The following is a 27,407-nucleotide window of genomic DNA, read 5'->3' as shown; positions in this document are numbered from 1 at the left end:
TAACAAAAATCGTTGTATAATATTCTCATATACAGATACATAAGTATGTACCCATACATATCGTATTATAAATACATACAAATTAATGCACTTATATACATAATATGTATAAATTATTCAAGTGGAGATTTTAATACGGTTAATCCGTTTAATTTAAAATATACTTTACACTAAGGTGGTTTTCTCTTCTTTTTTTTTTTTGAATATTTTTTTTTCAAATTTAAGATTGTAATTGTAAAGTACATCTGAGTGTATATTCACATAACAATCATATGAGATTGTACACCACGTTCATCTAAGGTGGTAATTTAGCGATAAAATAATCTCATTTTGTAATTATTTTATTTTCCCTATTAAGGATCATTTTCAATCCTTTATTTTTTTCTCATTTATTTCGCAACAGAAAAGAAAAAAAAAAAACTTTAGAAAGAGAAAAATTGGGTTTATATATTAAAAAAGATTCATTAAACTGTAAGGAATAATTGGCGAGATAAACCTTAATTTGAATGTTGAGCAACATTTGTAAATTGGACAAATATAGAAATTAATTTTGGATCAATAAAACGAGGAGTTTCGGATCAATAATTGTTTCGGAAAATGACATATTGATGAAGGAATCTTTAGACGTTAATGTAGCAATATATTAACCCTTTGGTGGCCCAAGAAAATTTTCAAACAATAATTGATGCTACTTTTCGTCGTAATTCAAAAATCTTGCAATGAATTTGTATTATGCTTGGAATGTATTAAATATTTTATTGAATTAAGATTCTCAATATCCTTAACAAAGCTTTTGACTCTTTTTACATGAATTATGTTCGCTTCACCATAAAGAGTTCTTAAAGTATCATAAATGGAAAAAGAAATTGTTCGATATCTTCAATTGTCACGGGCACACTGAATACAAAACAAAAAAGCAAAAGTTGTACATTTTTTTTTAGAATTATTTTTATTTCTGATTTTCCTTTGCTTTTCCCTCTTCATTTTTTTTTTTGTATACTTAAAGTAGAAGAGAGCATGATAAAGAGTTAAAGCGATAAAATAGAAATAAAATCCAAAAAGGATTAATTATTGGTTGGTTAAATAAGGAAAAGCCTTTAATTTCTCAATTGGTTTTCAAATATGTAGAAATATATTATTATTATTATATTTAGCATATTCGTATATGTGTATATAATTAAAATCATTGAAGTTAAAGTTTAAAGAATTTAAATAGAAATAAAATGCAATTTATGTGAAAATTTTTTGTTTATTTTTAAAAATTTTTATCTAAATTTAATTTTTATAAATTTAAAGTATAAAACTATTAAGTAATTCTTATAGTCATGTGATTCTTCAATAAAGCGAAAAAATTCATCTTGAGCTACTTAACATATTTTCCTTAACTTTAGCATTTAATATTGACATATGAAATTAAGTTTGTAACTCTTTACTGAGAAAAATAATAGTCATGTTTAACACTATAAACATAGTCTTTGACACATTTCTAAAAATTGAAGAAAAAGAAATGTACTTATTATTTTCATTCTGTAATCTGTCTGCCCACCTAATCCTTCGACTATCTATTCACAAAGTTTCAATACCGTATAAACGCAATTATTGTTAGGTTATCGAATTGGATCTTCAAATTTATCGATTTTTCAATGAATTTATTAAAAATCTAAATAACTCTCTGTTTTAATATTAGTTTTTTGGAAACTTTTACTTTAAGATTTCTCCTAATGGTATGCAATATTATGTGGTAATAAAAGAACTTATTTCGTCAAAGTATCGCTCTTATTATTTGGACATGTAAGCTATATAAGTACAAGTTCTAGAATTAAATTATTAAAGAAATATGCTCAATTTTAGTATAATCAAGGGTTGTTCGACTAAATTTTTAATACATCAATTCATAGTTCCGCATAATGGAGAGCAATAATTGGAAAAAAAAATAATTATAATTTTCTGCGTTGGTCAAAATTTAAACTAAATATTTTATTATTTGCAAAATTTTTGTTTGTAAACTTATATCAAATGGTAATTTCAGGATCCTTATTGACGTTACTTTAAAATACGGGAAAAAAAACTATTTAAACCTGTTTGTTTCAATTATATGTCCCTATACAAATTGAATGTACATTCATCTATTTTATTTGAACTTTTTTAATATCCATATGGTTATGAAAATTGATGTCGGAAAAAATTTCTTTCATCTTCGAAATAGAAAAACATACACATTTTCTTTTATTATCCTTTTTATTAAAACAATAGGTTTCAAAAGTTTTAGAATTCAATTTTTCATATCATTCATTGTTTACTATTTTTTTTTTGTTACAGATAGTTACAAATCATACAATTATCACACCATAGAATCATAGAAAATCATAATCTGTTTTAACAAATTCCACATAACATACAATGTATTTGCACATACATATAAATGGATACAATATACATACAAACATTCATATAGATCGAAAAGAATTTTCAACCCTTTGACCTTTTAATTAATGTTCATTTACAAGATAAACCATAAAAGAATATTAGAAAAACGTTTTTACTCTCTATATTTGCATTTGACAAAGTCAAAGTATTCATATTTATTTTATATTCTATATATATTCATTGAAAATAATATATGTATGTATATGTATATAGTATTGTTGATAATTTCTATCACCTCTAACCTCTTCGAAAAAAAACATAAAATACACAAATCAAATTATAATGAACTTTTTTTCTTTTCCAATATTAACATATTAGCCATCAGGCGTAAAAAATTTTGAAATTCTCACCTATTCCATACGTCATAATGTTACTAAATTCTAAAATATTTTGTATAATGGTATGATTTCGATTAAATGTGCGCATATGTGCATTGTGTGTATAAGATTCTATGAGATATATATAGAATAAATAAAAAGGAATATAATTTAAAAGGATAAATTTTGAAATAATATGAAATTGGTGCAGATGTTTTGAAGATCTTGCAAAACTATACGTATGTGTGCATTTAAAAAATGTTTTCGAAATATGAAAATTTTACTTTAATAAATGTGATTAGTAACATCTTCGTTGTTCGAACAAAAATAATGAGATTTTTTGATCTTAAACACTTTAGTTACAAAATCTATAAAATTTCCCTTGTTTTCTTGAATTTCCTTATTTCATTAAAAATAACTTCTATTTGTTAAAAGCAGCTCATTTAATGTTTTTATTTACTTAAAATCAAGAAATTTTTTTCAATTTTTAAACCAACACATGCAGATACGAGTATTGAGGAAAACTATGAAAAATAAGCAAATTTTTTCTAAAATTTATTAAGCAACCAAATTATAATATATATTATATTGGATGAGTAGAAAATAACACTGTATTTGACAGACAATAGTCCATTAAAAACTCTTAAAATAATCTCAGTTCAGTCTGGCTGCATTGGAATTATAGAGAGAGGCTTATCAAAAACCCTCATGGATTGGACAAAAATTATTGTAATAAACCGGTACACTAACATAGTACCGACTACATGTTAAGGTAGTCTAAAAATCTAGTTTAAAAAAAAAATGTATAAAAAATAATTATTAAAAAATTAATAAAATAATTCAAAACGATTAAATTTAAAGTAACTTGTATAATATAAAAATTAATATTGATAATAATTAAATAAAATATAAAGATGTCACCTGTCAAACTATCCTATGATTTATTTACTTCACACAGAAAAAATAAATAGTTTGCGATATCCAGCATAATTTATATTTATGCATATAAATAGACCTATGCGCATGAACTTTAATTAACGTTATCAAATAGAGTTGCAGTATAATATTTGAAATGTAGTTCGACTACTCATTTTATTTTACTCTATTATATAGAAATAATCCATTAAAATAATAAAAAGAATACAATGTATGATCAAAAGGTAAAATTAAAATAATTAAAATAATTAAAAAACATTTTTTTTTGTAGTTCTGTGAGTACTTAAAAATTATCATAAATAAAATCAAAAGCTATTAAAATTCTTTTAAAATTCTTATAATTTTTATACTTTACATAATATTTAGGCGATACTTAAATTTTTTTTTCTCCTCATAGCTTTAACTTAATTAATACCATAAAAATATGTTTGTATGTATTTATATATATATTTATTTTGTAAAAAAGTGACGCATAATTCTTTGTAACAGCATTGAATGTCTGGTTCAATATTATAAAGGGAACGATACTATAATAAATTTAAAATTAATTTACGCCTATATTATAAAGAGTGAAGAAACAGAACTGCACTAACTAATTTTATTGACTTATTAAAAAAAAAATATTGTTTTTAGTTGTTTTTATTTTTGTTTTCTAGAGCACATACAAAAGAAATGCAAATCTATATTTATAAATATATACTATTGTAGTGCACATATCACAGAGTGGCACGTTTTTATAAGTAAAAGAAATTTAGAATAAAAACTTTGGTTTTCTTAACATGACTTGAAAATCTGGAATAAAATTTGTAATTAAATGCATTTGTTACAATTTTGAAACAAAAAATGGAGTAAGAGTCATCCAATTCTAAAAATGTTGAAAGCAGTTATTAAATTTTCTATCAAAAGCTATAAAATTAACCCAAAAAATTAAACTTTTAAAATACGGCACTAAAGGCGAGAGAGATGTTCAAATATATGCTGCTAAATTTTATGCAAAATTCACAAATACAAATCTGACGCGAAAGTAAACAAAGTATGAGGTGTTGAATTTAATAATATTGTGCATAGAATTTTTAATGGCATATTGAAACAATAATGGCTTTGTGGATAATATAATCTTGGGTACATCTTGTTTGTACTTTGTATGTTTGTATACTATGAAAACCTTTGTTACTTTTTGTAACTTTCGATCTAATTAATTACATTATAATTTAGTTGCATAGTCCTCCTCTCCACCTCTTCTCTCTTTCTCGTTTTCTTTTTTTTTCATCCTATATTTCTTATATTGTCGTTTTTCTTTGTTTCATAAATAATTTTCTTCCTTCTACCACACACAAACTCTTTCTCTTCTCTCTATTATTTGCAGATTATACTTACATTTTTATTCCTTTATTAATTTTTGTAAATTTTTTTTTTCTTTCATTTTCATTTTTTGTTAATAATATATATATATATATTTTTTTATATAATATAATTAAAATATAAACACATACCATGTGTTATACCCACATTCATATACATAAATCTAAAGATATTCGCGTACAATAAATTTACTATAAATATATATGTATTTATAATGTTTTAAAAAAATTTTTTACGTGAAAATTAATGCGCTTAGCATAATGAATCTGACAATGTTGTAAATGTTGTTGCATAAAAGTTGAACTGGTATAATAAAAGTTCATCATTATATACACAAATATATAAATATAGAATGTATACAATGTAATAGGCTCATAAATATGATTATAATAATAAAATATAGTGTATGATGAAAATGATGCAGTGAATGAGATGAATTTCATTAAAAAAAAGAAAAGGAAAACAAAAAAAAAATTTTTTTTTTTAAATATTCATATTCAAAAAAATGCTATTTATAATCAGGGTATCACATTATATTTTAAGATATTTATCAAGATTGCCACATTAGATAATTCGAATCAAAATAATTAATTTGGCAAAATCATCATGTGAAACTAAAATGAGAGAGTCCTATAAAAAAACTGATCAATAGAAATATTAAGTATAAAAAACGAACCTAAATGAACAAACCAAAGTGACTTAAAGAATAACAATATTAGGATCCTAACAGAGTTGATAAAATTTCAACACTAATTCTTTCTATTAGACTACAGTCAAAGGAGGTAAAGAATGATTCTCTTAAATTCCAAAAGTGGCTATTATTGCAGAATAGCCATATTTGAAGATTTTAGCTTTAGGTATATTGTGAAGAAATGAAGGACATTCGCACATTTGCCGTCAATATTAAAAGTATGGATGTCACGGAAATTTACTTAGTTTTGCCCTGTAAAATTTTTATCATCACACAGGATGAATCAAATATTGTTCAATTTATGCTTTATTACAGTTGATTTGGTAACCCTTTAAAAATTATACTTAATAACAAAACACTTATTTATACAAAAATTTTTTGTTATATTATAAATTCAAGTATTGGTTATGTATGTTAAGGATATCGTAATAAACCAGGATAATTACGATAATTTTAGTTTTTGCAGTTTTTTGTTTTTTTTTTTTTTTTTTGATAAATTATTTATGTATATTAATGCACATTATAAATTTTTTTTAACAATTTTTTTTTTTTGTTTTTTTTTTTTATACTTTCTTACAATGATGCAATGCCCATATTTATACAACATATTAAATACCATAAAATAATAATTTTTTGTTTTCTTAAAAAAAAAAAGTAGTTATAAGTTTTGTTGTTTTTTTAATTTTTAATGAATTTTATGGTATAATAAGAGTAGAGGATATTAATATTTTATTATATGTATATGTATGTACTAGCAAAAAATGTTAGTTGATAATTTTTGAAGGCATCAAATTCACATGTACCTATATTTACATTATATAAAATATTATGTATAGATAGCATTTGTAAAAGTAGATATAATATATATATTGAGGGGGTAATATTATGCATGACCGCGCGTAAATGAAAAAAACTACAATCATAATATCTTCAATTTTTAATAAAAACAAAAACCAAAAAAAAAGAGATGAAACTATCAACATAAGCATTAATGTTTGTGTACATAAAAGTCTAATAATATATTTGCATGAATGTATGTACGTAACTGCATAGAACGCATCTAGATATAAATATAAATATTATAATTAGGTATTTTATACATTGTATATATTTTTTATAATTTCATTTACATTTAAAACAGTACATACTAAAACATTATGTTCCATTATTGTACACACACTAACCAACAATAATAATAATAATGAAAATAACTTGAATTTTTGTCTTTTCTTATTTTTCATCATTTGTTTTTTGCTTTTTAATAATAATACTACAAATAAAGCAACATTGTATTATATTATGGTATACAATGTCATACACAATTATTATGCATATTTATATAATATTATGTATATATGTTATTTTAATATATAAAGAACAAGTTTATTATACGCCTATTTGCATTATAGTCTTTTATTATATTTATAATTAAATAATGTTGTTTTATTATAGTTTAAATAATATTTATGTACCTACATAAATACAGAGTGTACCTACATTAAAATATTTATGATAAATAAATTCTTTTGTATAATAATTAGTAGAATTTGATCAATATCATATTACCTGCATATCATCTACGTATTTATATTCACATTAATTAACAGTTATTCCTTTCGATTTAATATAATTTAAATACGCTGGAAGGCGTACATAAAAAAGACGCATAAAACCATCAAAAACACTTTTTTTTATTAAAACAAAGTTTATCTGAAACACAAAATTTGGCATTACATTTCATTTATGTATCACCTTGCGTACATGAAAATTCCATTGAAATTAAGCTCGTATATGAAAAGCAACTGATACGAGCTGATATGATATGAGCAGGCCTGAGTGTACATTTTATATGTATGTAACATATATAGAACTAAGAATAACTATTTTTCAATTCAAATACAAGCAGAAATCATACTATGCACATTATTAATTTAAATTAAATAATATAATATTGTTTAAGAATATAAGTCATTAATAATTAAATAAAATATTTGTAAATCAATAGCATATTAGCAACTATTATTAATATTTTGTTTAGTGAATTAGGTAATTTTCAAAATAGAATAAAAAAAATATAGAATAATCGATATTGAACAATTATGTATCAAATTTTATTATTTATAATTCAAATGTTATATTATAATATGCTCAATTTTATATTATAATATTGTTAATCATTTATCCTTAGGTATAATGGCTGACTATTATCTACTGTATCTGTCTTATTGTGAGTGAGTTAAAAAAAAATTCTAAAATTAAAGTATCAATATTTTTTCATAACAAATCATAAATTTCAATAACTAGATTCTTATATTTTAATATTGTTATACATATATAAATTCAAAATCAAAATTCATAGATTTTAAATTAAATATTGAAATGACTGACACACTCTGTATAAATTTGATTTTAATTATGGTATAATATCAAATTATAAAATTTTAAGTAAGAGAGTGCAGGATGTAATTTTTAGCACGATTTTAGATACTTAAGATATTATGTTTCTAGATTAAAATAAAAATGTATAAGTTTCCTTGTTTTTTTTTTTCTGTTTATTGCCTCTTACTTTTTTTTTTAGTTTTTAATTACTAATTATTATTATAAGGGTAACTACACGAACCAAAATAACACAAACTCTATAATGAGAAGGAAAAAAACAAAAACGAAGAAAAATATAAGAGTAAAAATTAATTTTTTTTTTCTCTCTTTTCAGCTCTCTATTGAATAAATTAAAATTTTATTACAATGTTTTATAATTATGTATGTAAATTATATAGTAAATTATAATGACATTTTTTTTTATTTTATAATATTGTAATAATTTCTTTTCTTATATACTTGCATTATAGTTTAAAGTTCAAAGATGAAGACGAAATTAAAGGAAATTAGAATATTTTATAAATTAAAATTTAAGTTGCATTTTACGTTGTACGTCGTGTTTTCGTACAATAGATTTTAATTAAAACGTGCATAATTTTTAGTTTTATTAAATATTTTTGAAGTAATTATATTATGTATGCATATTATGGTGCTAATGCATGCAGTTCCAGAAGAGAGTTGTTAATTCAAGTAAAAAATGCATTTGACGCAATTATAATATACAAACACAATTTATGTGTTTAGTTTTTAGAAAGATTTCACTGGTTATGAATCGGTAAATGGCACCATAAAACCATGGTTTTAAAATTTGCATAGTACCTATGCATGCGCTTCAAAGTAACACAATGATTTTTATTACGAAACAATAATTAATGTTGCGAGAATAATTTTGGGACTCAGAAGAAAATTGACTCCGAGCTCCCAAAATTATTGCTTTTTGTAAAGGTTAGGTCGTTTTACTTCTGAGCCCCTCAATTATGAAATTGAAATTGAACAAGTCCGTAATATGTATACAGATGTAAACTATGAGAATGAAATTTTTTATAAAAGATTTGCTTGAACAACTCATTTAATAGTTGCTTTTCCTAATCATTTCAGTGCCAGAAAATATTTTTCAAAATTTCTGACAATTAAAAAAAAATTAATAATTTTCTATCAAATTTATTCCCTTATTCTCATACGAAGTAGCTGCATTATGTAAATTGATTGAACAACTATAAATTTGCAGTAAAAAATTATAAGAGAAATTTTAATTTTTTTTTTACTCTCCAGCCAATATTTCGTTTTTTTTTATTTTTTATATAAATATCTTCAAGGTGGTAACCAATTTTAATTAAATAGTTTCGCAAATTAAAACAAGAATAAAGTAAAAATGAAAAATTAAATGTTTTGCCACATAAATGCTGGTATAAATACAACAACCAAATTTACATAACTATTCAAATGAACGTCAAAATATAAGTCATTTATGTACTTACATATATGTACATATGTATGTACATAAAACAAATAAATGCACATAAATAGGTACTTTTAAAATGTTGACATAATTACAGAAAGTTAAAAAAAACCAATGTAGAATCACCCATTTCAAAAGGCAAATGTTCTGTTTTTTTTATGTTGGTGTTAATTTCACCACTAAATAATGAAAAATCGCCTAAGGTGAGAAAAATTTTACGCTTTCATTTTCAATTCGTAAAATGATTGCATTTAAATTTCTGAAAATAATTTCGTTTTATTTTTTTTACTTTTTTATCCCACAGAAATTTTGAAAGCTCTGCATCGAATTCTCTGTTTGTATCAACTGTAATTAATTTTTTGTCTTTTCTATACGAGTATGCCTCTGACGAGTAAAGTTAAAATAATATGATGATAACACTTTTAGTTCTTTACGGTATAAAAGGTCAAAAACAAAAAAAAATAAAAATAAAAAACTGCGGTAGGAAAAACATTTTTTTTTTTATCTCCCTCCGTTTTGAATTTCGCTCTTTTTTCAATATTCGAGCATTTCATCAACGATATTTAAAGAATTTTTCTGCAACTATACACATTGTGTATATATGTAGCTATGTACAAATAAGGATTGAAAAACATCCTTCAACACCTTTTTTGTTTTAAAATTATTTAAAAAATAAAAAAAAGAGAAAAAAATAAAAAAAAACTTAAATTTATTCGCAGCATGTTTCGTGTTATCTACGAAAGTATGGTAAATTTTTTTGATTTTTTAATTTTGTTATTTTCACCACAATATTATACCATAATAAGTTTTTCTGTTACCAAAATATAAACCGTTACTTCTGATCTCTAGAAATGTACTGTTTATTTATTCTATAATTTTCTTCTTTTTTTTATTTGTGGTTCTTCTGCATTTTGTTATGAATTCATAAGAAAAAGGGAACAAAAAAAGTGAAAAGAAAAATTTCAATTAAATGTCGCACAAATGTTTAATATAATATAACAGTTATAATGAGATAAATTTACTGTTATTTTTAATTTGTGGTGATTATTAAGAAATGCAGTATTTTATTTTTACTTTTGTTTATTTTTTTTTAATTAATAAATGATATTCGATGCCCAAAATGAAAAATATTTTTGATGAGAAAGTATTTTTATTTTTAAATAAATCAAAATATTTTTAAATGAATTTCAATAATAATTATGAATTATTTTATAAAATTAGTATTTTCAAGACAATTGTGTTGAACTACCAAAAGAAAATTTAAAATGTAATTTTTGTTTTCTGACGGGAATGACTGCAATCTAAGAAGAAATTAAATATAAACTCATCTGATAAGATGTAGTGTTTTGTAATGTATTGTAACCTACACCAAAGAAGTTTGTGCTACATGAGAAATATCTAAAGCAAAACATCACCATAACTTAATGAAATATGTATCTATGTATATATGTGGAAAAGTAATTAAAGTGTTTTAAAACATGGCGAAACAAAACATATCGTGAATATTTAGCAAATTGCCACATATCTTGAATGTTTAGCCAATTTCCATTTCAATAGAATTATGTAGAGTATTCTCATAATATTTCAACATGCCAAAAATGTCATAACATTTCTAACGGAAATTAGTCATTTTTGCCATAACACTCTGTGTATATAGTGACAATTTATCATATATGTTATTGCTATACAAAAATTTATTTATAATACCGGAAGTTATTTGAACTCTAAATCTTGTACTAATTTAACATCTTATAATGCAGACCAATGTAGTATTACATGTACTATTAATATTTTGCATAATATTAATATGTGTATGCATACAAAAGTATAGCCGCTATTTTAAAAATAATAATACGGGCAATATTAAACTCCTATAATCATCAGAAAAGCTTATTATCTTAATTATAAGCTGTAAGTAAAATTCATTTCATGAGACATAAAATTGTACACAATTATAACGGTTGTTCAATGTAACGCCAGAATTTCTGTCATTTACACCTAATTTAAAATTGAAATTTGAGGCTGCGCAAAAAGACATAATTTTATTACAAATTATTTTTTTTATTATCATTATTATTGTTATTATTATGAATATTATTATTATTACTCGTATTATGACATGCTGCTGCAACATTTTATGTAGCCTGGAGGGCGTAAATTTTAATTCAAGATTTTTTCATGTACCTTTCTTTTCTTTAAGTTTTTCTCGTTTCATTTTTTAATTTTTTTTTTTCCTATAACTGTTATGTACATTCATACATACAATATATGTAAATACATTAGACCTCTTTGCCGCTCTTCTTTTAACAATAAAAACAAAAGTATGATGTTATTGAAACGGCAAAAAATTATTGATTCACTGTAGTGGGTACTAAGTATATTATTATTAATATGAAATCATTATTACAGTATGCTCTGCAGAGTTACAGTATACCCTATGCACTGCATTCTTATTAAAGGCAAAATTAACCGTGACTATAGAGATACCAATATACCATTATATATACAAAGCAGTCGTCACCAAGCTTGTTTTAATTTTTTTATCATGTTATAAACGGTAGGGAATTGAAAATTTATTCATCAGAGATGCCATGAAATTGAAATCTATAGTGAAAGTTTACTCAATAGTTTACCTATTTTTCAATAGTTGGAACCAATTACCCCCAATAACTTACAATTGTCAAAAAAATGCAGACTACCTCATAAAGCTCTGCAAAATATCGTAACTGCTTTGTTTCATGAAATTTTTCAATAAATTATTAATATTGGACCATTTTTGCAAAGTAATAAACATAATGTGTTGATAAAACACCATAAATTCTTTTTAAGTGGATGTGTAATCCTTTCTCATAGTTTATTAATATATTCAAAATTACTGTAATTATTTGCACATACCTACATATGTACATAAGGCAACAAAAGGTTAAAATTATATATGAGTTATGTACACATTCATTTATGCACTATTGACATTTACATTAATAAAATATATTATAATAAGAATTCGTGATATTCTGCCGAAACAAGCAAAACCAAAAAAAAAATAAAAAGTAATGATTAAAGGCTTTTAATTATTAAAGTAAAACATAATTATGACAACAACGAAAGACCGAAACTGCGAAAACCCCAAAAATTAAATATCTTTCTGGTTTTTTTTTTATTTTGTAAATCCAGTTTGAACAAAATCCAACACAACCAAAAATTTTTTTGATTTATCTTTAACCTTTCTCTTTTAGTCTGTCTGATTTCTTAAAAAAAACGTTCAAATAACGATAATTAATTAATATTAAACATCTTTTTTTTGTTACTAAAATTAAAATCAAAACCTACAAGAACGGTCACATTGGCACCTTATAAATGTAGAGCCTTTACTTTGTTTTAATTAACCTCACTCGAAGTTACAGTGTTGAGCAATTAGCATAAATTGAAATTACGGTAGCCGCTCTATTTAAAGAAAATCTAGAAGTATGGATGCTAAATAAAAATATTTACTAATTAATCATTCTAAAGGCTTAATAATTTGAAAAGCTCTGCTACAACAGTTTTTGTCAAAGAACATTTTTCTTTTAATCTAAAAATGCAAAAAAAATCTATAAAAGACAACTCTTTAACTCCCTTCAAAATAGTTGCGTGTACTATTATGAAGGTCCAGTAAAACGTAATGCCGCTAAAAACCTTACCATTAAATGAAATCGTTACTTTCATACGTATTTTCTATTTATTAAAATAACAACGTATCCCAAATTGCCTAGTTTTAAAATATAAATGAGTGATTAAACAATATTTAATTTTATATACTCTTGAGTCACCCTGTTTATTATTATAGAATATTATATTCAAAAGTATACATGTATACACAAAAAATTATTTATTAATGTAAAAGTATAAAAGAGAACAGACAAAATATGCAATAAGTATTAATTGGTTTCTATATATATTTACAATATAAAACATAATATAAAACTAAAATTATTGCTTCAATTGAATTAAAAATCTGTGCAACCAACGGTTAATACAATAACCATTTGTAAATTCTAATAATAGTTCTAATAAACGGACAACTGTTAAAAGAAATGGAAAATTTTAATTATAATATTGTGCAAAACTTTTAATGTTACGAAAGTACACAAAATTTTTTTTCCATACTTTTAAGATTGCATATCACATTATTGTAGTATTTAATTGTTAACATTATTGTAGTATTTAATACGTAGTACTTAGCAATAGTCCAAGGTGGACTGGTGCAGCAATTTTTTGGGGACTCATCACAGCGGAAATGAATATTTCACTTCAAATCAAGTGGGCGAAAAATAGCCGGTTTGGATCATTCATACTCTATGAGAAGTAGCATTCTGGTATATTGTTTCTCGATATAATCCATACGAATAGAGTGAGCAAACTGCATATCAAAATCAAAAAATTTTATTAATTTTAGTAATATTGCGAGTAATATTAAGAACTAAAGGAAACCACTGGCCTTACTATGTAATTCGATTTTCGTATTTGCAAAAATGGAAAGGTACTACTCGTACTATACAAATTGATTGGTACTACGTGATACTTTTTCAGAATACGAAAATGGTTTCACGAAAATCGCATTACATATTAAGGCCCGTGGACACCGCTTCGAATAAAGAATTACGCATCGCGCTATGATAATATTATATGTATATACAGGGTTTTTAAATAACATTAAATAGTTTCTTAAAATTTTATAAGAATATTTTTTTGTACCATTCACACATGTATAGTATTTATTTTCTTTCCTTGGAATTTATTTATTTCGATTCGCTTTAAATATTATTCGCAATAGCTAATAATTCGTAAATAATTATTGATGTCAGACTTTAATAAAATGAATTTAAATATATCTACAGTATTAATGTGTGTTATATAAGGATTTTTATATTATGTATTAGTATGTATATATAAGATACAAATAACAAAGCGATAAACAGTGAATTCTCTATTTATTTTTTCATTTCCTTCAGTTTTGGAAATTAACTATTTCAATAAGCTTTAGATTTTCTATACAAAAATACTTATTACTTCTGATTTCAAAAAACATGGCTATGTTAGGTAGTTGAAAAATACATTTGGGGTACATTGACTATCGAATCACTTCATAAATTCAAAAAAGAATTAAAATAATGTCATGTTTTTTAAAGCAAAATACGATTTTTTTTTAAAGCTGGTTTCAAAATAGTGGAGTTCACTGTATTCGAATATGCATGTTTTAAAATATTTTTAAAATTAAATGATTATTTTAACCAATTATAAGCAAAAAGGAAAAATTTTTATACATTTTTTTTTTTTTGGAATTGTAAAATGAATGTTCAATTTATAATTATTATTGTTTTTTTTTTTTTATTATTTTTAATTTGAAATATCTTAAATATAAATTAAAATTTCTTGCTTTATGAAGAGAAGAAAATAAAAGTAATTAATCTTTTATTATTTTTTTAATTTTTTTTTTTGTATTTTTCTCTCTATATTTGTGTGATTTTGTTAATTTCTTAGGAATTGTTAATTTACATATATTTTTATGTTCTGACTATAATTTAATATACTGTAAGTATATAATTTAATATCTACAATAAAAGAAAAATAATTGAAAATCTAAAAAAAAAAAATTTGAATAAAATTTTAATTAATTTTACTTATTTTTTAAAAGTATTACGAATTCGAATGAGAAATAAAAAAAAAAATTTTAAATTTTGAAGAAAATTAAAAGAAACGTAAAGGGTGTATCTATGTATATAATTTTTCATTTTTGAGCTATATATTAACAAATAAGAGTATCTTCCTTCCCCCTATATAGTTTTGAATTAGTGCCATGTAACCAACCCCTACTAGTTTCAAAACAAAGAAATTATTAGCAAATTATTCTTAGATTTTTCTAATAAGTCATATGTATAGTGGCAGGTTACTGAAAAATTCATTTTTGAAATGTTAGTGCCTTAGTTATTAATTTGAATTAAAATGTTTAAATGAATGGGGACGCCTTGACATTATCATGCTAGCCATTACACCATCCTTTTTTAATTCATTTTTTGATTTTCCACATTTCTAATATGACATTGAAGAGTGTGTTTCTGTGAAGAAATTAAATATGGAAGAATTTATTTTATGTAATTTTAAGAATATTGCTACCACCTTGTGGTAGAAATACCTAATTGCTGAAAATTGTATACCTCATACCGCCATAATAAAAATTTTATCGAAATTTTGTACAGCATTTGGTTGTTGTTTTTATTATTCTGATAATTATAAGATTTGTTTTTTATTCTGGTTTTCATCATTATTACAAGTCCTTTTATGAAATTCTTTAAATCAATGTTGCTGATGGTAATCCTTTATATTTTATTTATTTATAAATTATTATTTTTTTTTACGTGATTTTTCTGTTTTACTTTCATATTTTTTTTTTAATACAAATTTTTACTTAATTCTGGTTTTTTAATATATCGTCTTGTTTTTTTTTTTTAAATTAACAAAAACTTACAATTAAGTATCATTAAAACTGCCACACCCTTAAAAATATTTTAAATAAGAAAAGAATAATACTTAATATAAATTGTCTATAAAAATTATGTGTACATTTATGTACATATGTATATGTATGTATAGTGCGTATGTATATAATGTATATAATGAATAATATTTAAAACAATGTAATAATGTATCGACATTATCTCCCTGTTTTATTTGTCTTCTCCTGGTTTCTCCTGCCTAATTCTCTCTATATCTTTCATTCTATCTGCGTATAATATTATTTTACCTCTTTGTATAATTACAAATGTACATACTCGTACATATAAGCATTTGGAATTTTGTTTTTTATTTTTCGTAAAAAATTTTTTTAATATTATTTTAATAACAAATAATATAACCCCTTTTTTTCAAAATTATTTTCAATATTAAAACTCCTAAGATCCAATTATTAATATGTATAATAGTTATAAGTATGTAGTAATGATAATAATAATAAAAATTATAAAATAACAAAAATCGAGACAAGAACAACAACAATAAAAGTTAACTAAGGTTTAGCAAAACTGCAACATTGTGTAATATTTCCAACAAACTGAAAATGTAAATATAAATAAAGGGAAAAGAAAATTGTAACAATATATTAACAGAAACAAGTTATATTAAATGTAAGAAAGAGACAATTAAAGAAAAAGAATAAAAAATAAATATTATAACAACTAAAAAATAAAAACGCGAATTAAAAGAATAAAAAAACAAAAAAAAATATACCTTGTACTCTCTTCTAACAATACACACACACATACAAATCTGTTTTCAATTTCAGATCGGTATCAATGAATCAAGAATCGTGCGTTAACAAAACTTAATAAAACTCAAGTCTATACTAAAATAATATGTTATACATTATTATGTTATGCATGTATATATAATTATAAATGTATGTATGCATGTAAGTACCAATAATTTATTGTATTATCCAAACATATAATTATAGTTTAGAAATAATAAAATTAATATAAATATGTAATGAGCAAAAATTATAAATTTTAAATATTTTAACAAATATATAAAAAACACACAAACATTTATAAAGAAAAGAAAAATAATATATAAAAGATAAATGAAAAACGAAATTTCTATCAAAATGAACTAAAAAAAGACCACCTTAATTGAAGGTATTTGATTAATAAGTTTGGTATCCGAGATTCAGTAATACTCTTAAAATAGAATGAAAGAATTTGATCCAAGACGAGTAACAAAATTTTACGGGATATATTTCTTAGTTCTTGTTTCGACTTACTGTCGTTTTAAGTTATTGCAAGTTGAAGTTAGTCTTTCTAACTTCAAGCATGTATTTTTAATATTTCTCGCTATAATTAAAAGATTAAATATGAGAGATAGAATAAATTTGGTAAAAATCTTGTTAAACATAAATCTCTTTAATAAAATGATCACAAAATTACATTGCTTCAGAGAAATTTTTCAAAATATATAATTTCTTATAATTCTATTTCGGTACATACACCATAATTTAGTATTCGACTTGTACGTCAATGGTTTAACCTCTATAATTATCTAAATTTCGAGAAATACGCAATACACAATTTAATTAATAACATTAGTAAACAAATAATATGATGTGTAGAAATTGTGTAAAATACCACACAAAATTCATTCATTAATTGTAATTTTTTTAGGTACATTTTCAACTTATTGAAATTCCACAAAATAAATTGTTGTTGATTGCATACTTTTAGACAATATTTATAATTATTTGTAAGAACATAGCTACATGTTTACATTTTATTTATATAATTTGACATTTTAGACTGAAACGTCGGTAATGTCAAAAGGCATGGCAGACAATTTTATTTAAAAAATCAAATTCCTAATTTCTCTTTTTGGGGATAATTTATCCTTAAATAAATAATATTTCCGTCTTAAGTAATTTTTCACGATTTCCGTTTTTGTTTTTATTTTTTCATTTTATTTATTTTTTGTTTTATTAATTTATTATTATTATTTTTTTTATATTTCATTTAATGTTGCGCTCAACTTTCTTTTGTAGATTCAAGCAAAAAGGAAATTATTAATTTTAATCCAGAAAATAATGCAATTTAATATTATGAGCCATCCAACAACAATAACAAAAAAAAAATTAAAATGATTCAAGACTAATAATCAGGCTGTTTATGAACATTATATATATATACAATTATACTTATATATATTACAAATATATAACATGCATATAGTATAATGAAATTTTATAAAAACGCTAGAATACCTGAATGAACACAAAAAAAAATATATAAAAAAAATAAGAAAAAAGACAGCAACTCTTTCTGAATAAAAAATAAGGAGACCAGTTTTATTTATTTATTTATTTTTTTTTCTTGTTTTTTTGTAATTCCTCTTTTACGTCCAAATCCAGACGTAGGCGTTCATAATTTATAATTAATAATTAATGAGATGCATATGACGTTTGAATGCAAGCGAATGAACGATCGAGTAAAAGCATACCAAACAAACAACAATTCATTGGGAAAGAGGAGATACAAGAAAAAATTTTAGCAATAAACTGTTTTGTATTTTTTTCCTTTCTTTTTGTTTTTTTGTTGGTGTATTGAGCAAAAAAAAAAGGAAACAAAATTAAAAGGAAACATTCAAATAAAAATAATTTGTTGTTTGAATTTAATTTCGAGACTTGAAATTAATAAAAGTGAACACATATAACTTAAAGCGAAAACAAAAACAAAAACGATTATAATTATAAGAAAATAAAATTTTAAGATTATAATTTGTTGATAACGAAATAAAAAATAAAAATGTAATTTGAAATTTATTTAAAATGAATTGATTTTTGGGTCGCTTAAAATTTTTTAGAATTTTTCAAAAGTTTATTTTTGGAAAGGATAACGAGTTTAATAGTTGTTCGAAAAGAAGAATTGTAAATTTCATACGAGTCGAATCCTCACTCTTGTTGAGCTGCTTTTTGTATATGCGATAACTCGATTTTGTCTAATTCTCGCCTTAATCAGATCAACTAACTTTAATCAGAAGGCGCACACTAGATCCTTATACGTGGTCGCGGTGCATTGTTGCCCCCGTTGCACAAATCTACAACTTTAATCAGAACCTTCAACTTATTCAGGTTAATCAGAAAATTGTATCTGATTGCCATGAATTAAGTTTAATAAAATAATAAATAGTATTAAATATTTGCTTTCAAAACTTCGAAGCGATTTCAATTTTTTAAATATCATTCTTCTTAGGCCTAAATAATTATGCAAGGTTTAAATAATTTTTGGTGGTCATATAAAATTGGTTATATCAAAACAAGAGGCGCAAATTAAGAATATTTTCATCCAATTAATTTATTTTATATTTTCATTTAGTTATTAATTTTTTTTCTTGATTATCTTAAAATCGTCCGAATTCGATTTAAATTCGGCTTAAATTAAATAGTTTATAATAGAGAATTTAAATATGTATTAACTATATGTTAACAGAGTTTGGGTAGTGTATAATAATATTGAATAATAATACCTATGTATAATCATATTTTTTACCCAATTTTCGTAAAATGCATAATTGCGATGTATAAACAAATTTGAAGCGTATATACAATACCTTTGTTATGAATTTCTTTTCATTACTTGATTTTTAATATTTCAAAGAATGTGTAGAACTAATTCACTTAATAGCTGCATGCATAGATTATTATATTCAATTTAAAATACCATTAAAAACAAATTCGTTTTACAATTAAAAATTCTTTATATATGTATGTACATATTATATTATAATATATACTATATTCATCAATATTATTACGAAAACCAAATTTCAATGGCGCCTGAACATTAATGAATTTGAAATATTTTAATCTTGTAGAATATTATTTTATTCACCTTTTCCATTCAATTTATTTTTTTTTTCATTAAAATTCGATAAATGTAAAAGTAGTAAATGTAAATTTTAATTTATTAAGATATTATAAATAATTACTATACATTGTACATGTTAAACATTTTTTATTATAGCTATATTGAAATAGTTTTAAAATGATTTTAATTGGTCAGCTTAATAATAACAAAATATACATATATAAATATATTCGAATATATGTATATAATTATAATAATAAAATGTATTAATAAAAAAATAAATAATGTAATAATGCCATGTCCTTAAAATACAACATAGACAGTCAAAGTGATCATCTATAATTATTATTTCATTTATTTTTTTTTTAAATTAAAAGACTTAGAAATATAAAATAGTATTCTTAACACGGGGGAACAAAGAAATATAAGAAATTAACAAAACGATTATAAGCGATTATAAATACTTACATACATACATATATATCCATTATGTATATTAATATGTATGCACGAATTAAAAGAGTGAAGAACACGCAATTAATTCCATTAAAAATCGTCTTCATTTCAACTTAAATTGCAATTTCATACAGACAAACAACTAAAATTAAAGTTAAAGAAGAATACCAAAAAAAAAAAAGGACACTAAATATTAAAATAATTGACAAAAAGCTACAATTTCGTATTTTTGTTATTCTTTTACTACTATTTATGCTTAATGTTTTATGTTAATACAATTTTAATTGAAATTTTAAATGTTGTTCTGTATTTCGTTCTACGATTTCAATTTAGCGTTTAAACATTTTTAATATTGCGTTTTCTTTTGATATGGCACGCCAAATATGGGCTTCGAAAACTTACAAATGTTTTAGATTTGATTAATGCTTACCGATTGTTTTAAATCATTAATCTTCCAATATTATTTAAACAGTATATACTACTTAAGATCTTTAAAATATGCGAACCGCAGCAAAATAAGCTTCGAATATTCATTCTTCAACAATATTTGAATAATGAATCAATCTTAGATTGAAAATGTTACACTTGTGTATAAGCTATACAAATTGCTAGTAACCAATGAGCTATTCGAAAATCAATTTTATTTAAAAATATAGATTTTTAAAAGTTTATAACTGCACCAACTGATTTGAAAATTTAATTTCAGACTATTTAATTTGATAATATCGTTATTGAAATTTTTAATACATTGATAGCACATTATTCCCATTTAAGAGTGAAAAGACTGGAATATAAATAAAAATTCTAGTAACTTTATTTAAGTTATATATTTTTTTACTATTTCAAAAGTATCGGGACGATTTCGAATCTCCTTCGGATACGTCCCGTCCTAACTGTGTCGCTTCGACCGTTCTCTTAGTAATTTTGTCTCCCTAAAATTTTCGTCAACTTTATTTATTTATTCTTCGAATATCCTTTAGATGCAAACGCATTCCACATATTTATGTGTAAAATTTTTATTTTCCACTTAAATAACAAAAACTTTTCTATCTACTTAGTGCATATCTATATTCTTATATATATGTATGTATGTACATAAAATGATATATGTATGTAGATCCATACATAATATTATTATTTGTTCTCTCGCCTTACTTTTTATATTATAATTAATTTCCATTTAGATATTCGCTGATATTTTTGTTTTGCCGCTTTTTTCTTGTTTTTTTTATTATTCTCATATCTTTTGCTTTATTTTAACTTTTTTTTCTCTCTCTTTTTATTTCGGTCTTTTTCTTTTTGTTATTATTATTTTATTTTTTTTTTTAATTTTTCTTTAGATATAAATTTAAATGACTTACAAGATATGCTCATGTACTAATAGATTTATGAACAGGTCATAAGTAATGTGGTCAGTTAACAGCTGCAAAACATATTATAACTCTTTAGGAACGCAAAATAATGAAATTAACATACACAAACAAAATGTACAAAAATAATATTGTAAAGGCGAAATTTAAAATACAAAAAAAAAAATTAAAAATGTAATAATAATAATAATAATGAAAAATATATAATAAATAAACTTGCTTATGCATACACACATACATACATACGCATGCATATGCCTCGCATAATTCAGGCATATGCAACTATATAATAAAATTAAACGTTACTTCATATAAAATTTGCGAAAAAAAAATAACAGCAAAAAAAAACATTAGTAGCAATAATGATAAAAGAAGGATAGGAAATGTGGGAGAGAAAAACGAAGTAAAGAGGCTGAATGTGAACTAAAGAATTAAAGAAATAAATAAATGAATAAAAAAAGAAGTAATAATAACGATAATATACGAAATATGCTTGAAAAATGTAAGGGAATGCAACAATAATTAAGAATTATAACCCATTCATCATTTACACTTAAAATATGGCCTTAAAACAGCCAAATTAAGGAGCCAGTGCGATTCATTTTAATTTTCAATTTGTTTCGATAATATTATTAATATTATTAATTTTGTGTTTAGTTCTACTTTTTTAAATTTTTATACCAAAATCTCTTTTATGTGTCTTCTTTTTCCTAGGTCCTTTATGTAATGCATTTTAGAAGATAATGCTCCAAATTTAAATTTTCCCTTCTAAGATATTAGTTATACAAGAGAAAAATGTACTTTTATTATGTATTTTTGTTTCGAACAAAATTGTTAGACTGGCTTAATTATTGGTCTCGTAAAAATATCGCAAGATTGTATGCAATAGTTTTAAGAGTTGCGTTTAGAAGACAAAAATTATTTTGCTCACCACTTGCTTATACCTGCGATTAAGATAACACATATGCTAGCTATTCTTTCCTAGTTCATTAATATGTTTAACTTGGAATAAGATCAAAAACTTGGCTCCTTTTGCTGATGCTCTCTGATCAAGCAATAATATTTGTAATTCTGATACACAGTTTACAAACATACGAAAGCATACCATTTAAATTAAAAATTGTGTTTCATGTAGTAAGATCAATGATTAAAACTTGTCCTTTTTACCATAATAAATCAATTTTATTACTTTCAAAATTTTGATTTCTATTTATAAGTCTTATAATTATTACGCACCCATGATAATATCTTTCTCATTTTTTGAATTATAAAGTCAATATACCTAAATTAATATAATATTTTAGCCAATTTTCAAAAATCTTAGATTTTCATAAATGAAATTATGTTGAATTAATTTAAAAATACTATAAATTGCGAGATTAAAATTTAACAAAAATTTTAAGCTTAATTTATTTGTCATATAAGAATACCTGCAACGTATGCCTTTACAAAAAAGAGGAAAAGTAGAAAATGAAATCAAGTAAAATCATGTACAATTATGAATTAACTGCTTGGGTTTTTTTTTTTTTTTGAACACCTGGAATCTATAAAATTCAGCATATATTCGTATATCACGAATAATATACAACATATTGTGTACAGATATTACTTTAAAGTTCCTTTTCTCTTTTACTTATTAGTAATTTTTCATATATTATGCACACAATCATTATAACAAAATTTTCTACTTGTAACTGTATCCCAAACTTCAGTAATTTAAGCAGCTTAAGTTAATTTTAAGTATGATTACTATTATAAAATGTATGATGAATTATTATAAATGGAAATAAATATATGTATACCTATACCAACAGACCAGTAACGCGCACACATTATTATGTACTCATATGTATAGGCGCATTACCATTTTGCACTTATTCTTAAAATATGTATATATATATATATGTATGTATTTATCATTGGTATTGTACAAATGCGCGCATATATTCATAAATTCCATTAATTATTTTATTTAAAATAATTGAAATAAAAATTAGGACAGCATTATTGCCATATTTGTAAACGTAAATTAAATTGATTTGAGTTCAAAAATATTTTAATAAAAAAAAAATGTAATCAGGAATGCGCGAGAAAGGGAGAGAGAATGAGAAAATACATTAATGAGCTAAAAAATTGCAGAAAAAGTAATAAGCCGTGAATCAAAGGTAATATCGTAAATTGTTTTCTCAACCTTTCGTCGTTCAATTAATATTCCTGTCTTATACAATTAATTTTTATGTTTTATATGTATTAGTTTAGCCATTATATTTTGTTCCAGTACTTTTAGAGCCGTTTATTGGTAATATGATGGTCACTTAGTTTTAATAATATTCGCCCCAGAATTTCGTGAAATAATAATTATTAAATTTTTTATAAGAAGACTCATTACTCTCATTTTCTTCTGTTGCCTAAAAAATTTTAGCTTTAAAAGTGAAGCAAATACTTTTAAGTGGTACTGAACAATATACTTGGATAAATAAATATTTAAGCCTAACATATTTCAACTTTTCTTAGACATATTTTCTTAGACTTTAATCTTTCTTTTCTTTACGGGTTTAATTTTCTCTTATCGTCAATCGTTTCTTTTCATGTTTGTTTTCTCCTGCTAATTTTTTCGATCAAAAAATTCAAAATTTTCTAGAATCACAATTTATTTATACAATAGTTACACAACCCTCTGAAATTCATATTTATTGGCATATCCCAAATTTCAGACGGATAACCTACCTACATCCTTGTTATTCTTATTAAATTAAATTTGGTCATTTGGAAATATCTTAACTTTTCTTAACTTATCATTTGGAAATATCTTCAATTTTCCAGAGTGAAATACGACAAATACCTACTTGTAGTTAAAAGTACAAAAAAAAACGAAAATAAAAAAAAATTTTTATATTTTATTATTAAAATTTTTAAACTCATTTCAATTAATTCCTTTTTACAAAAAAAAAAAAAATAAAAACAAAAAAAATTTCTTTAATTTTTCAGATTTTTTTTCTGTGTTTTATTTTTCTTTTTTTTTCATTAAATATTTTCGCCGAATATTTCCTCAAGGCATTTTAATATTCATTTTATTTATAATCACGATTTTTATATTTTTATTCTTATGTTTTTTTTTATATTAATGAGTTTAATGTTTTTGAATTTGAAAAAAAAAAAAATTATTTTTACATGCGTTACAATCACGGATAAATTATGAATTTATTGCCCAAGCGGGATATTTTTACTTTTTTTTTCTGCAAAATAAAAAAAAGTAATTATCATTGAGCTCAACAATATTTAAACGTTTTGTAAAGCAAAAAAAAAAAACAATAATAATAATAAATAAATAACTAAATAAATAAATATGGAAAAAATTCATATTTAGCAGAACGCGCAAATCATAAAACATAATGCAACTACACAACGATACAATAAAAATATCAATAAATCGAGTACAAAATACAAAAACAAAAATAAATATAACATAACATTTAACATTTAGAAATGTTGCCTGGTACACCAACGAAAATATGTAACATATTTATGTTTCGCTATGTATGCAGTTCTATATTAAATGAGCATAATAATATAAAGAGAGATGGAGAGAGCAAATCGAAAAATTATAATTGATATTGTAACAGTTAAAATATTTTTAAATGCTATTTTGTAAGTATGTAGATATAGGATATTCAATTAGAAGAACATGATTTTGTATGCTAAATTTAGCAAATTTAAAACTGACTTAGAGGCACTTTTTTCTTAAATAACAATATAGAAATTTTTTTGAGTTCGGAAACAGTGCTTCTCGGATTAGAAACTAGTTTTTCAATAGACTCGTTTTCCCGATTTTGTAAAGGCTTGTGTGTATTATTTATATGAAATATACATCGTGCGGATCGAGAATAATTTTCATTTCATATTTCTATAACTGGACTTGGGAATACTTTTGCAATAATTCCTAAGAATATTTTAGCTTGCAAGTAGTGCTGGAAATATTTCAAAAGTTATGCTGTTTTTAATAATTGATAAGATGTCTCAATAACAATACAACAGAAAAAGAAACAAGTAATTGAAAAGAACTTTATTTTAACTGATCCCAAAATTGAAAGACAAACAAAAATAATGTCAATTAAAATTTTGAATAGTGTTGAACTAAGAGGTATATATTGAACAACTCTGTACATAGGCATATTATGTGCGCATATTGAAAATATTTAAACCAGAGTATAAAAAAAAAACAGAAGGTTTTCAGGAATATTTCAAACTTGGTAACTTTTAACAATTATAATATGTAATAGTAAATGAAATGTGCTGTATATCTCCGAGGATCATATTATTATACTTATTTATAATTTTATATTATAGGTATACAAAGAGTGATCAAATATAGCGAGTAGCGCATTAAAAATTAGGAACATAGTTGTCATATTTTTTTCTTATTTTTTACTACATAGCCTTTAAACATTTTTTTCTTTTATGCACAATAATTTGCTTTTTTTAATAATATTTTTATTACTCTACTTATTATTCAAAAATAATTGACTTGGTCTGCGTATTAACACATTTTTATGGTTATCATATAAATTTGTTTTATTAATGATGTCGATTTCTACATCTAACAAATCTAACGTATCTAAATATATATGTGGGGTGTTCTGTGAAATAGAACTACCTATGTCCATCTATACAAAAATACAAAAAACAGAGTGTTACGCGTTCAGAATTTTTAAGATTTAATAATTTAGGAATTTAATGACAATTTTACAAGTTTACAATATATATAAATTTTAGCTTGGGAATAGAAGAGAAGGCGGGCATATCTTATTCAAAAATTTTTTAATAAAGTTTCAGAATCTTATCTTTTTTTTAAAGAAGATGCTAAAATCTTGTTGGCAAACAGTCAAATAAAAGGATAAACTGCGTAAAAGTAATAACTACAATTTTAATTAAAAATTTTTTATTTTAATGTGTGATAAAGCTTAGTCTTTGCAAATGCTTCTCTGCCTTCAATTAGAAGAAGACTACATTTTATACTAATATATTTATAATTTATGTACACACTAAAATTTTTGGTACTGCACATTTGAATTTTTTGATATTGCAGTCGGAGTTTCACGATGTTGTAAGACATACCTATACAGTTTGAAACGCGCTCGAATTCGAAAATTTTATATTATAGGTTTTTCTGCAACTTTCGTTCTTTAATTTTTTAATTATGATAATCAATTTAACATTTCTAAAATTAATTACATTAAAATTGTTGACAGGAATTAGATTAAGTAATAGTTTAGAATTTCAGGACAACACTTCTTTTGTTTGAAAACCACAAGAGTTTATGTCTTATTTTATGCCAAAATTCATGCAAATACATTGTAATACTATGTATTGCACATTGACATACGATAAAATTATAATCAATTAAATTTTTTATAAAAAATTATAATAAAAAATCTATCGTATTTTATAATCAAAAAACGATATAAGTGCCCAACTTTTAATTGATCTAAGAGAACATTTTTTTTTCTTCAATTTTCTCATTTCCTTAACTAATTAATTTCTTGTTTTCGCGCAGGAAAAAAAAACTTTTAACGAAAACATCAATGTGAACTAAAATAAAAATTATAATTTCGATTAATATTTCAC

At 23.3% G+C, this 27,407-nt stretch overlaps 1 protein-coding gene across 1 annotated transcript in view; it reads right to left on the bottom strand.

Annotated features, from left to right (window-relative positions):
- Positions 1-27,407, bottom strand: part of LOC129606382 (uncharacterized) — a 122,677-nt gene that overhangs the window by 19,655 nt on the left and 75,615 nt on the right. The gene's annotated exons all lie outside the window — the stretch shown is intronic.

This window comes from Condylostylus longicornis, unplaced genomic scaffold (assembly GCF_029603195.1).
Source record: "Condylostylus longicornis isolate FDR11 unplaced genomic scaffold, ASM2960319v2 ptg000018l, whole genome shotgun sequence".
NCBI lineage: Eukaryota > Metazoa > Arthropoda > Insecta > Diptera > Dolichopodidae > Condylostylus > Condylostylus longicornis.
Note: the sequence above shows the minus strand (reverse complement) of the source record. Positions and strands in the feature narration are given on the sequence as shown.